Source organism: Hibiscus syriacus, unplaced genomic scaffold, assembly GCF_006381635.1.
Source record: "Hibiscus syriacus cultivar Baekdansim isolate YM2019G1 unplaced genomic scaffold, ASM638163v2 tig00116989_pilon, whole genome shotgun sequence".
In the NCBI taxonomy this organism is placed as follows: domain Eukaryota; kingdom Viridiplantae; phylum Streptophyta; class Magnoliopsida; order Malvales; family Malvaceae; genus Hibiscus; species Hibiscus syriacus.
Window position 1 is genome coordinate 5,863,825 of NW_024063508.1, and position 14,919 is coordinate 5,878,743.

The following is a 14,919-nucleotide window of genomic DNA, read 5'->3' on the forward strand; positions in this document are numbered from 1 at the left end:
AACCTTTCTATATTTTTTATTTAAATCTCAACTTTAACAAGTTTTCCAAAATAATCCAATTTCACATCCTAACTTCAATTTCAAAACTCAAACATTAATTTCCATCATAGTAAATCAACTATTGAACAATTACAAAATAATTCACAACTTTCAAATTTTATGATTTGGTCCCCAACCTTTCAAATTTTACAAAATGATCCCCAAATTTTTATAAGACATGTAGAATACTTCCTACATCAATTATAGCCCCTAAATAATTTTTCCATAATTTTCTCATCCTCGATAGTGAAGGCCGAATGCTTTGTATGTCCAAGATTAGGGTTTTCATGATTTTACTCGATTTTGATTCAATTCAAGCATGAAATCAACTTCGATTCAACCTTATAAAATCTCTACAATAAAAAAACTAACTTAATTTCATCAAAACATATCTTTTTTCCAAAGATTAGGGTTAGGACAAAACTTCATATGTTCATATGATCATGTACAAGTGATTTTAATCATCAATCATTCTTGGAAATGATTCTATAATCTCAATAACATAAAAATCCAACATCGATTCCATAAACCCTAATATGAAAATAAACCCTAGAATTTGGGATCTTTGAATACAAATAAAATTAGCAGACAATAATGGTATCAAATTATAGAATTTTTCAAATAAAACAATTTTCTATTTCACGATATGATCAAAAATCCAAAGGAAATTGCTCAAAATGAAAAATAAAACTTCTCTTACCTTGGTCATGGGGAGAAAGAAATGGACCTGAAAATGGATAAGGTTTCATGAAATGTTTACGTCATTTCATGTTAATTTGGACTTGATTTAAGCTTAAATGAATTTTTTTTCATTTAATGTGAAGTGTCCATTTTACCATTAATGAAACTTGATATTTACAATAATACCAAACCACATAACTTTTATCATCTTCCAAAGTCAAAGATGAACAAAATATTTCATCTTTATAACTTTGGCCATGCAATATTTCCAAAAATTTCAATCTTGCCATTTTTCATCCAACGATCCAAATTGAACATGAAAATAAATTTATCAAACCCAATGGTCCATATTATTTCCTATCATTTTAACATGTGTAAATAATATTTATAAGCTTAATTTATCATCCCTCAAATTTTCTCAAAATTTCTATTCGATCTTATTTACCAAATTTTTACCGAACTTTAACACTTTCTAGTTTTTAACTCAATTTCCAGTTCAATAATCTAATTTCATTAAAACCCCACTCATAAGATCAAACTATCCATTTATGGAATAATATTTTTGTAAAAATGAACACTTAGGTCCCTGAACTTTTCCCAATTTTCTACTTTAGTCACTAAACTTTTAAAATTTACATTTTGGTCACTAAAATTTTTTTGGGGTATTACAACAAATTAATATGTTTAAATTATATCTTTCAATGATTTTAGAAACTTAAATTAGATGTTTTATTTTATTTTGTAACTACTTTTTAGATCGTTTGTTTAAAAATATTTATTTTTTATTAGTTAATTATCCAAATATTATAACTTTACTTTTACCTAATTGGTCGTATTATAAGTAAAATATAATTGTTTTGGATTAACTTTTAAAAGTTTAAATTTTTATTTTACTTAATATATATGTATTTTTACTTATAATGCGAGAATGAAATGTCTACAAATTTTCATTGTAGTTAGCAATAAATAAATTTATAGTATAAATAAATATTACTATATTAAATTATATTTTAATTATTAATTAAATTGGATTTTTAAATCATGCAATTTTATTTATTATATGAACAAAGCAAAATTGTTTGTTACTACCTGAGATTGGATTTGAATTAGAAGTTGAAATATTATAATTTGAATTTCTCTTATTATTTATTTCATAATAAATGTACAAATATGGAATTTGTGAAAGAAACAAGATTTTACCTATTTTGGGTCAAGAAATGTTTTGATTATTTGATGTGACATCTATCACTCGTGTACGAGGACGTATACGGGAAATGGGTGTTACATTTGTCAAACTATTTGTCTTGTTTGTATCAATATAAAATATATTATTTTAAGCTAAAAAACGAAGAATATGGAGACAAGTTGGCACGTCTCATCACAAAACATTGGAATGTTTATTTTACTTATTATTAGAAATAATAAAAGCCGATAAAGAGAAAAGAAAAATTGTATTGGATGGCATTAAATTGGATTCTTCTCAAATTAACTACTTTGGTATATTTGATTTATTAAAATTAGGATCAAATTGATAGAATATAAAAGTAACAATGACCAAATGTATATTTATACCAAATATTTTAACTGACCAAATGTATAATCGAATGCATTTAAATAGATGAGTGAATTGATTGACAAAATTTAAAAAATGATGGTCAAAATAAAAGGGAACAATAGTTAGGTGGTCACTTGTACAATTTACCTTTTATTTTAAATAATTTACCTTTAAATTTTGAACTAATTTATAATTATACATTGAGCCCTTTAAAATTTTAAATTTTTATAAAATAAATTAATGGTGCTCATCGGTGTTGGTCGAGCGTTGTAGAATCATGCAAAAACATAGAATCATCCAAAAACATAGAATCATCCATATATATATATATAAGCTATATATTGTTTGATCAAGAAAATCAAATGAATAAAAGAATTATTGTAAGGGCTTGACCATTGAAAATAAAAAATAATGCAACAAATAATCTTAATGTTTGACAGTATTGTCAAATTTATCCCTATTATGTTTTTTTGGAACATTTACTACTGAACGTTTCATTTTAGGTTAAAAAACACCGACGTTAGATGAAAATCGTTAGTCAACTGACGATCAACACCTGATGTTGACCAAGCATGTTCACATGGAGGAAGATGTTGACGTGGCTGTTTAGGTCATGGGAACATGATGACGTGGCACGACCGCATCAAAAAAATTTAAATAAAAATAAAATATAATTATTTATTTCACTCTCTTATTAGTGTTGGTTTAAAGGAAAGGAACTATTAAAAGTTGAATTGCATGGGTGGAGATTGGAAATTGGGAAAAGGGTTTGGAATAACATGGGTTTTGCTACCAAACCAAGCTATTTATTTGATTAAATAATGAAACAAAACCTATTTAATATATACTTCAATTTGAATTTAATGAAAAAAATTAAACACCTGTTACTAATCTGATTATCGCCAAACTCTTCTCATAATATAATTTTGGATCTATTAAACGAGTGGAGTTCATTCAATTTTTAGACAGATTTACTCGGAATTCAGTAATTTGTCAAAAGAAAATCAAAATGCAATTGAATGACACAAAAATAAAAACCATTCAGAACAGAATTATAGAAATAATAAAAATAGAAAAGGTAGCAGTAAAAGAGCAGCGAACTTCTACAAAAAAAAAGAGCAGCGAAACTCCTTGGGTGAACCTGGCACCGAGCTTAGCATAAGAAGAGAGCTTAACATCGAGATCACCCTTGATCTTTCGAAGCCTCTCTTCTTCCCAACCCCGGTTCAATTACAGTATTCAAAAAGGAAAATGTTGTTGAGTGTTCAGCTTCGATTTTGGATTTTGATCTTCTATTTTGTTTTTCAATTTCTCTAGGGGAGAATATCTTCTCTGGTTACTTTACATTCATAATGCTTTACAAATGGGAAACGGATTGATATATTAGGGTTTATAAAACCTAATATTTTTGGAATAATAGGTATATATTAAATAGGATTTGTTTTATTATTTAACCAAGTAAATAGCTTGATTTGGTGATAAAACTCGTGTTGCTCCACACCATTTTTCCAAGTTCCAATCCTCTCTTATGCAATTCAACTTTTAATAGTTCCCTTAAACTAACACTAATCATATATAAATAATAATATTTTTATATTTTATGTAAAAAAAAATTGACACTAGTGAATTTTTGATCTAAAATGAAACATCCAGTAGTAAAATGAAACGTCCAGTAGTAAAATTTTGACACTAGTGAATTTTTTATCTAAATTGAAGTGAGGTACTAATGGTTATTGTGTAATAAATAGTTGGATTTTATAATTATTAGGAGTTCCATATTTTTGGGAATTTAGTGAACTAGTGATACTTTAGTTTTAAAGAATTTGGAAAATTGGAGGAGATGGCGTTGAAAGTCAAAGAAAATGGTTGATTTTCTTCAACATAATGGACGGCTAATGGAAGTAATAATGGGCGGGTGATTTGTCAAAAATAGAAGCTGCAAATGGGGCGGCTAAAGAATTTAAAGGCAGAACCAAATTGTTGAAATTGTGAAGGGATAAATTACAAAATTGAGTCATTGAACTTTAGGGTATTTACAAGATTAGTCATTAAGCTTCAACTATAAATACCCTAGCTCATTTAGCTTCAAAATCATCTCAAATCATTTCTTTCTCCCAATACTAGAGAGTTTCATGTGAGTAGTGAGTGTTTTGTAAACACCTGTAAATTTTCTCTCTTAGTAAAAGATGTGGAGCAGTCCGGAGACGTAAGCACAATTGGCTGAACTCTGTTATCAATTTCGGGTATTATATTTCCGCTTTTATTTCGCATTTTCACTAATCTGGTTATAGGGAAATTACTCGTACTCGGTTATTTCCCAACAACTGGTAATCAGAGCTTTTGGTTGTGAATTTTGTAAATTTTTTCTGTGAGGTTACTATTCATTACTATTCACATGAATAGTAAGAATTTTGTCGGCGATACGAATTTGTGGACGGAGGTGTTCTAATACATGGTGATTCACAAGAATTGTCAGAAACGATCCAAACGAAGCCATATTTGAGTGGGAGCGATGGCTGCAGACGAAGGGAATGTGAAAATTGAAAAGTTAGATGGTGCGAACTTTGGCTTTTGGAAGATGCAGATTGAAGATTTTTTGTACCAGAAAAATCTATATAAACCTCTCTTAGGAAAGAACCAGAGGGCATGAAGATTGAAGACTAGGCTCTTCTCGACAGACAAGCCCTCAGAGTCATCTGACTGACGTTGTCCCGAAATATTACTTTCAACATAGCAAAGGAAAAGACTACGGCGGGTCTTATGGCGGCTCTCTCCAGTATGTATGAGAAGCCATCGGCCTCGAACAAAGTTCACTTGATGAGACGATTATTCAATTTGCGGATGGCGGAAAGGGCATCAGTGGCTCAACACCTAAATGAACTCAACACAATCACAACCCAGTTGAGTTCTGTGGAAATTGAATTCAATGATGAAGTTCGAGCTTTAATTCTCTTATCATCTCTACCAGACAGTTGGAATGCTACTGTTACAGCAGTTAGCAGCTCATCGAGAAACAGCAAATTGAAATTCGACGATGTTCGGAATCTGGTATTGAGTGAAGAAATTCGACGGAGAGAATCGGGTGAAGCATCAACCTCCTCAGCCTTGCACACAGAGTCTAAAGGGAGAACTTCATAAAGAAATTCAAATTGTGTCAGATCGAAATCCAGAAAGGGAAAATCAAGAACGAGAAAGAAAGATTTTACTTGTTATAACTACGATAATAAAGGTCACTTTAAAATAGATTGCCGAGCATCGAAGAAAAATACCGACGCACAGGAATCTGCCAACTTAAAAGAGGAGACAGGTGATGCCATGATTCTAAGCATCAACAGTCTGATTGAATCATGGATCTTGGATTCAGGGGCATCTTTCCACTCCACCCCATGCCAAGAAATCATGGAGAATTATGTCAGTGGTGATTTTGGGAAGGTTCATATAACTGATGATGAAACCTTGAATATCATCGGAAAATGAGACATCCGACTAAAGCTGCCAAACCAGACCACCTGGAAGTTGACAGGAGTGAAGTGAGACATATTCATGGTCTCAAAAGAAATTTGATTTCTATGGGACAGCTTGATGGAGAAGGATATAGTACAACCTTTTCAGGCTGTGAATGGAAGATTACTAAAAGATCACTCGTCATTGCTCGTGGTAAGAAGACTGGTACTCTCTATGTAACCTCAAATTTAGAGAATATCATTACAGCCGTAGAATCTGATGGAAAATCAAACCTATGGCACCAAAGGCTTGATTATATGAGCGAGAAATGGATGAAGATGCTTTTGTCAAAAGGGAAGCTGTCGGATTTAAAGAATGTAGATGTCGGACTATGTGAGGATTGTATCTTTGGCAAACAACAGAAAGTCAGTTTTGCAAAGATTGGCAAGACACTTAAGGCAAAAAAGTTAGAGTTGGTTCATACTGATGTGTGGGGACTATCTCCAGTTCCATCTCTTGCAGGCTCACTATATTATGTCACCTTCATCAATGATTCTATGAGGAATGTGTGGGTTTATTTTCTGAAGAAGAAATCAGAAGTCTTTGATACCTTCAGAAAATGGAAGGCCATGGTGGAAAATGAGACTGGTTTGAAAGTCAAGCGGTTGAGGTCTGACAATGGAGGAGAGTATAGAAATAGTAGATTCAGAGATTTTTGCGCAAACAATGGGATCTAAATGGAGACAACAGCTCTTATGACACCGCAGTAGAATGGTGTAGCAGAGCGCATGAACAGAACTCTGAACGAACGTGCCAGAAGCATGAGGATACATTTCAGATTGCCCAAATTGCTATGGGCTGAAGCCATCAACACTGCAGCTTACTTGATCAACTGTGAGCGCTCAGTTCCCTTGGATGGAGGAATACCAGAGGAAGTTTGGAGCAATAAAGAAATAAATCTTTCACACTTAAGAGTGTTTGGTTGTATTTCTTATGTACACATAAATTCTACTAAAAGAAGTAAACTTGATGCCAAGTCCAACAAACGTGTCTTTGTTGGTTATTGTGGTGATGAGTTCGGTTATTGGTTTTGGGACTATGAAAATTGAAAGATCATCAGAAGCAGAGATGTCATTTTTAATGAAAATGTGATGTACAAAGACAGGTCAACCATAGAATCAAGTAGCTCCAATACCGAAGCTGAAACAGAGGAATTTGCTGAGTTCGAGGAGATTTTTGGAAATGATGTTCAAATCAGTCCTGAAGCAGTTCAAGAAGAACCAGGTACACCAGAACTAAGATGCTCCTCTAGAATTCCTAAACCAACCCAGCATTATTCACCTTCTTTGCACTACTTGTTGCTGACTGAAAATGGTGAACTAGAGTGCTATGATGAAGCAATGCATGTAGAGCATTCAGTCAAGTGGGAGTATTTCATGAAAGATGAGATGGACTCACTTATGTCAAATCAGACGTGGGAATTAGCTGAATTACCACCAGGCAAGAAAACGCTCCATAACAAGTGGATTTACAGGATGAAAGAAGAGCACGATGAGAGCAAACGCTACAAAGTAAGATTTGTTGTCAAAGGCTTTCAGCAAAAAGAAGGTATTGACTACAATGAAATTTTCTCTCCAGTTGTGAAGCTGTCTATAATCAGACTGGTGTTGAAAATTGTAGCTGCAGAGAATCTACATCTTGAGCAATTAGATGTAAAGACAGCTTTCCTTCATGGTGATTTGGAGGAAGAAATCTATATGAGGCAGCCAGAAGGCTTCATAGAGGCAAGCAAGAAAAACCTGGTATGCAGGTTGAAGAAGAGCTTGTATGGTTTAAAACAAGCTCCTAGACAGTGGTACAAGAAGTTCGATAGCTTTATGAGTAGCAGTGGTTTTACCAGATGCCAAGCAGATCATTGTTGCTACATCAAGAGGTTCGACAACAGCTTTGTTGTACGTTGATGACATGCTCGTTGCATGATCAGACATGTAAGAGATTATAAACTTGAAGCAAAAATTATGGAAGCAGTTTGTAATGAAAGATCTGGGCGCTGCAAAACAGATTCTTGGGATGATGATCAAGAGAGACACAAAGTCGGAGACTTTGATGTTATCACAGGCTGAGTACATCAACAAAGTACTTTCCAGGTTCAACATGCAAGATGCTAAACCAGTAAATACACCTTTAGGTGTTCATTTTAGACTCTCCAAAGAACAGTCACCAAAGACGGAGGAAGAATGTACACACATGATGAAGGTGACATATGTCTCAGCAATTGGAAGTCTGATGTATGTCATGGTTTGTACCAGACCAGATATTGCTCATGCAGTGGGAGATGTTAGTAGGTACATGAATAATCCAAGTAAGGTACACTGGGAAGCAGTCAAATAGATCCTTAGATATCTGCAGGGTACCACAAACAAAACACTTTGTTTCAAAGGTGGAGATACGATAATAACAAGCTATGTAGATGCTGACTTAGCCGGAAATGTTGACATCAGAAGAAGTACTACATGGTATGTCTATACTCTAGGTGGAACTGCAGTGAGTTGGGTTTTTCAACTACAGAAGATAGTTGCTCTCTCCACAACTGAAGCAGAATATGTCGCTGTTACGGAAGCCAGCAAGGAGATGGTTTGGCTACAAAGTTTCTTGGAAGAGTTAGACAAGAAACAAGAAAACAATGTCTTGTATTGTGATAGTCAAAGTGCTATCCATCTAGCAAAGAATCCGTATTTTCATTCCAGGACGAAGTATTACGATATCATTTTATTCGGTCTCTTCTTGAAGATGAGATTTTGAAACTTGAAAAGATTAGTGGAGCTCAAAATCCGGTGGACATGTTAACAAAGACGGTGACTACGGACAAACTGAAGTTGTGTTCAGCTTCAGTTGGCATGCTAGAATAACGAAACCAGAAAAGCTGCTGTATTGATCGAGGTGTGAAGATAGATTAAAATCAGTCTCCAAGTGGGAGATTATTGAAAGTAAAAGAAAATGGTTGATTTTCTTCAACATAATGGACGGCTAATGGAAGCAATAATGGGCGGGTGATTTGTCAAAAATAGAAGCTGCAAATGAGGCGGCTGAAGAATTTAAAGGCAGCACCAAATTGTTGAAATTGGGAAGGGATAAATTACAAAATTGAGTCATTGAACTTTAGGGTATTTACAAGATTAGTCATTAAGCTTCAACTATAAATACCCTAGCTCATTTAGTTTCAAAATCATCCCAAATCATTTCTTTATCCCAATACTAGAGAGTTTCATGTGAGTAGTGAGTGTTTTGTAAACACCTGTAAATTTTTTCTCTTAGTAAAAGGTCTGTAGCAGTCCGGAGACGTAAGCACAATTGGCTAAACTCCGTTATCAATTTCGGGTATTATTTTTCCGCTTTTATTTTGCATTTTCACTAATCTGGTTATAGGGAAATTACTCGTACTCGGATATTTCCCAACAGATGGACCCTTTAATTCTGAACCTAAGGAATCCCCTTGGGTTTTTGCTTTGCTTTGTTTGTTTGATACTTATTTGATTCTAGAGAGCGTGTCATGGAAATGGCAAGGTACTCGAAGCTGTCTTTTAGGCTTTGGGGTTTGCAAATGGTAGAAGCAAGCTTTTTATTTTGGTGGGATGGGGGTAATATTTATGATTTCTGGAATATAGATGACAGTTGAGTGCTACTCGTTTCTAATTTGGGTGACAATACAATGAAGTAAGCTGCTTTCTTAGTTAAACCTTTTCGGCTTGGTCTATTTAGTTATGAATGGTAATTTTAGGATATCAATTGAGTGTACCAACTTGACACCTAACTGAGGTAGTTATTTTCACATCCAGCATCGGGAGTTGGCTGAGATTCAGCTTTGAAGCTTATTTGCAGGATATATCACCGTGTAACAAAGCATTATGTTTTGGAAGTCTTTGTTATTTGAGATTAATGGTTATTTTGGTTCTCATATTTTTGCGGGGATGGTTGTCAACTATTGTCTTAGGCTCTTAGCTTCATCTTCTTCCCTCTAGTTGGACGCAGGGTGTTTATTCCACATTCTAGATGCAATACATGGTTGTAAAAAAATATTTTCAAATTATTCCCAAGTGAAGGATGTTATTTATTTTAGATTAGTGAGACTTGTACATTTATGGGTAGGTACAAGGAAGTTATGGAGATTGGGTGGGTGGTGAAGTACAGAAAGAATGGAATTGTTAGTGCAATGACTTGGGAAATTTCAAAGCAAACCACAGGATTTTGGTTGCACTACAAGTTAGATGCTGCCTGTGCTTCAAGTTAATTAGCCACTCTTACTTTCTCTTATGTAGATGCCCTTTTTTCATGCATGTAAAAGTGTAAGTATTTTTTGCTTGTTTGTGGCCAATATTTTGTTTTCAATTGTTACTATGAAGATTTAGAAACTCTCTTTCTGCTGGGTTAGCTCAGGGTTGCCTTTATTCTTAAGAGGTTTTAATTAGTAATTTAATGTGCAATTCATATGGCTGAAGCAAAATTGTGTTTTGAGTTTCTGTGTAATTAATCTTCTCTTTGCTTTGTTTGCATAAATCACCAACTGGTTTATTCTTGTTCTGCAGCTTTCTTTAACTATTGTTTTTATTGCTGCGGGTGTTTTTGCTTCTGGCTGGATTGGTAAGTTGATTTATATCAAGATAAGATATTGTTTCTTTGATGTTTTCTTCTGATCGATTCATTTTCCTGACCATTTTTTGCTGACTTTTCTTTCTAATAGAGGTTTCATGCTGGATTTTGACTGGAGAACGACAGACTGCTGTCATTAGGTCATGACATGTTCAAGTATTACTGAATCAAGATATGAGTTTTTTTTATACTTATGGGAATAAAGGAGACATAGTGAGCCAAGTATTGAGTGATGTACTGCTCATACAGTCTACTCTTAGTGAAAAGGTATGTTCAGTTACACGTCTCTTCTCATGCGGTTTCATTACGGACGCTGGACATCTTCTCTTATCCTAATATTCGTTTGATGATTCAGTTTGGGAATTACATTCATAACATGGCTACATTTTTCTGCGGTCTAAATACTGATTTATAAACTGTTGGGAAATTGCGCTCATTACTCTAGCTACTGGTCCATTCATTGTTGCTGCTGGAGGCATATCCAATATATTTCTTCATAGGCTTGCTGAGAACATTCAAGATGCTTATGCTGAGGCAGCTAGTATTGCTGAACAGGTTTCTCTCTTTCCTGTCTGAACTCTTTCAAACCGATATATTTTTGTTTATATAGATTCCAAGTGAATATAAAATGTCTTTTTGCTTAATGTTCGTTTAGAATGACTTGTCCAAATGGTATATGTTGGGTTAACAATATAGTTACCATTGACCTTTAATAATAATGAGTTTATTTGAACTGGCTGGCTTTTTGAGATCATTTTTTAGGAGTTGAGTACAAAACTTACCTTTGCTAGTTAATTCTTTCTATTCGAAATAGAAATGATGGCAAAAATAGTTGATAATGCTTACTTAATGTAATATTTATTGAGAGCCTTAGATGGTTATTTTTATGAGTCTGTTTGGTCAGACTGGAGTTCTGGGAAAATTTGCTCCTGGCATTCCATAAATGTTGTCAATTTGAAATAATTTGAATTAACTGAAAATGTTTTTTGTTGTGGCCAAAAGAAGTATTTTATATATTATCTTTTTATTTTATTCTTTTATTTGGTGTTTCTATTAAACTTGTCAGTTAGGTTTTCAGTAAAGTTCTTGTCAGATGATCCAACTTTGGGCTCCGGCTTTTAAACTGCAAAAGCTATATGAAAATTGACTGAATAAATATTATGCCTTTCTGAATTTAGTAGTACTGAATTTGTTGAAATGGTGACACGAATTGTCTAATTCGTGGTTGAACTTCAGCTTCTACATAGAATTGGCCTTCTGTAGGGGGAAGCATGGTGTGGGAGTGATGCTAATATACATATAATTATTGTTGTTTGCAGGCAGTCTCTTACATCAGGACCTTGTATGCATTTACAAATGAAACTTTGGCCAAATATTCTTATGCAACCTCATTGCAAGCAACTCTGAGATACGATATATTGATTAGTATTGTGCAAGGGCTCAGTCTTGGATTTACATATGGGCTTGCAATTTGTTCTTGTGCCTTACAACTTTGGGTTGGAAGATTCCTTGTTACACATAACAAAGCTCATGGTGGTGAAATCATAGCAGAACTTTTTGCTGTTATTTTAAGTGGCCTGTAAGCTTTAGTTTCTCCTTTTTTTCCTACTTTGTTTAATCTCTAGTATTTTACTGATCCTTTTTCTGTTGTACAGTGGGCTGAATCAAGAAGCAACGAATTTCTATTCTTTTGACCAGGGATGAATAGCTGCTTATAGACTTTTTGAGATGATTAGCTATTCCTCCTCTGGTTTGAACCAGGAGGGGAACATCCCAGTCTCCATTCAAGGATATAGAGTTTCGGAATGTGTATTTTAGTTCTGTCTCTGACTGAAATCCCTATTCTAAGTGGCTTTTACCTAACTGTATCTGCTAAAAAGGCTGTGGCACTTGTTGGCAGAAATGGTTATGGGAAAAGATGTATTATCCCACTCATGTAACGGTTTTATGATACTACATTAGGTATGATGGCCATATTGTTTGGTATATCACACTGTTTTAGCATGCTATTTATCATCCTGCATTAGGTCTGATGGTGGTCAACCTTCGTGATCTAGAATATATATTTTTTATCATGTAGGGGAAGTTCTTCTTGATGGAGAGAATATTAAAAACCTAAAGCTAGAGTGGCTGATAAGCCAAAGAGGACTTGTGACTCAGGAACCTACCTTAGTTTGAGCATAAATAATATTGCTTATGGGTGAGATGCTACACTTGATCAGATTGAAGAAGCTGCAAAAATAGCACGAGCATATACATTTATTAGTTCACTAGAGAGAGGATACGAGACAGGTGAAATGTGGAAAACTAAATATATTATTTTTCAATCTTATCATCTTGATTATTTCTCACTTGTGGCACATTTTTTTGAAACTGTTTACTGTCAATTTCAGGTGGGGAGGGCTGGTTTAGCCTAAACGGAATAACAGAAAATCAAACTTTCTGTTGCTAGAGCGGTGCTTTTGAACCAAACAATCCTTCTGCTTGATGAAGTTACTGGTGGACTCGATTTTGAAGCTGAAAGAACTGTTCAGGAAGCTCTAGATCTCCTCATGTTGGGACGTTCAACTATAATAATAGCTCGACAGCTTTGTCTCATAAGAAATGTTGATTATATTGCTGTGATGGAGGAGGGTCAGCTGGTTGAAATGGGTACACATGATGAGTTACTAGCCCTTGACGGCTTGTATGCAGAGCTCCTTAGATGTGAAGAGGCCACAAAACTTCCAAAGAGGTAATTAGGACTATAGATGTTTTGCTAAGAAGGCTGAAATACCATATTTAAAATTTAATGACATGTTAGTGATTTTTCTTTGTTTGGATTGAAAAAAATACTCTGTTTCTTTATCCAATTTATGGTTCATTTTTTATTTTCTTTCAGGATGCCAGTTGGCAACTACAAGGAGACATCAACATTCCAAATTGAAAAAGATTCTTCATCAGTTAAAAGCGTCCAAGAATCATTATCTCCAAAGTTTGTCAAATCACCCATCTCTCCAAAGAGTTCCTGGTGTATTTCGGCCCCAAGATGATGCTTTTAACTCACAAGAATCACCTAAACATCATAGTCCACCGCCAGAGAAAATGCTGGAAAATGGCTTGCCTGTGGATGCTAGTGGTAAGGAACCATCAATTAGGAGGCAGGATAGTTTTGAAAGGAGACTTCCAGAGATGCTTAAACTTGATGTTCAGTCTTCCCAAAAGCAAAAATCAAATGATTTGGACCCAGAATCTCCTGTATCACCCTTTCTGACGTCTGATCCTAGAAATGAACGTTCACATTCTCAGACTTTTAGTCAGCCTCAGTCACTCTGATGATATCCCAATGAAAGTTAAGGAAGCAAAGGGTGTGCATCATGGGAAAGCTCCATCATTTTGGAAGTTGGCACAACTTAGTTTTGCGGAGTGGCTCTATGCTGTGTTGGGAAGTATTGGCGCGGCAATCTTTGGCTCTTTCAATCTACTTCTTGCTTATGTTATTGCATTGATAGTAACGGCATATTATAGGCATGAAAATCATCACTTGCAAAATGATGTAGATAGGTGGTGTTTGATAATTGTCTGCATGGGTATAGTGACTGTTGTTGCCAACTTCTTGCAACACTTCTACTTTGGCATTATAGGGGAGAAGATGACTTAATGGGTGCGCAGAATGATGTTCTCGGGTATCTGAATCTTCAAATTTGTTCTAAATTTTCTTGAATGCTGAATTTCATGGATATTATTGAGCTTGTTTTGTCTGCCATGTAACTGCAATGCTTAGAAACGAAGTTGGCTGGTTTGATAATGAAGAGAATAGTGCTGATAATTTGTTAATGCAATTAGCTAATGATAATTTGTAAGGGCTGCTTTTAGCAACCGACTTTCAATATTTATACAGGACAGTGCTGCTGTTATAGTTGCTATACTGATTGGGATGTTGCTACATTGGCGGTTGACACTTGTTGTAATATCCAAATATCGGGTCAGTGATTTTATTGAAAAGATTTAAAATTTGAGGATTTATTTGAATAAATGATAAAAGATGGGAAAATGTTTTGAAATAGTGTTTGAGACTAAGTTGAAAAATGAAAAATCTGGGTAAGGGTATCGGAACTAAATGCAACTGAATTCAATTAAATGACTTGTCATTCTTCTTATCCTTTGATGGCTAGCCATGTAATTTGAAAATGGATGAATTAAGGTTTAATTTGAGATAATTTCAGCCTTAAATTCATCCAAAAAGGAGGGGTGACTCTTGGGCTGCATTGCTTTGCTTGCAAATGAAAGAAAAGAGGATAAATGAAGTCATATGATGAATGTGAACATCCTACATGTCCAAATCAACTTGTCTCTTCAAATTCCTTGCTGATTTTATCACTTAATTTGGTGGTTAAATGAAATAAAATCAGCCTTCATTGCTTGTTCCCTTGTAGAATATGATCAGCCTTCAAAAGATGAAAAAGGCCTTGAATGATAATTTTGAATGCTGGTTATTGCATATCCCCTTGCTTAAACATGAATGGCCTTCAATGGGTGATAACATCAACCTTGAATGCCTTGAATTGGTGAAT

General features: G+C 34.4%; 1 pseudogene; it reads left to right on the forward strand.

Annotated features, from left to right (window-relative positions):
- LOC120193144 overlaps positions 1-14,919 on the forward strand; it is a 44,228-nt pseudogene that overhangs the window by 12,496 nt on the left and 16,813 nt on the right.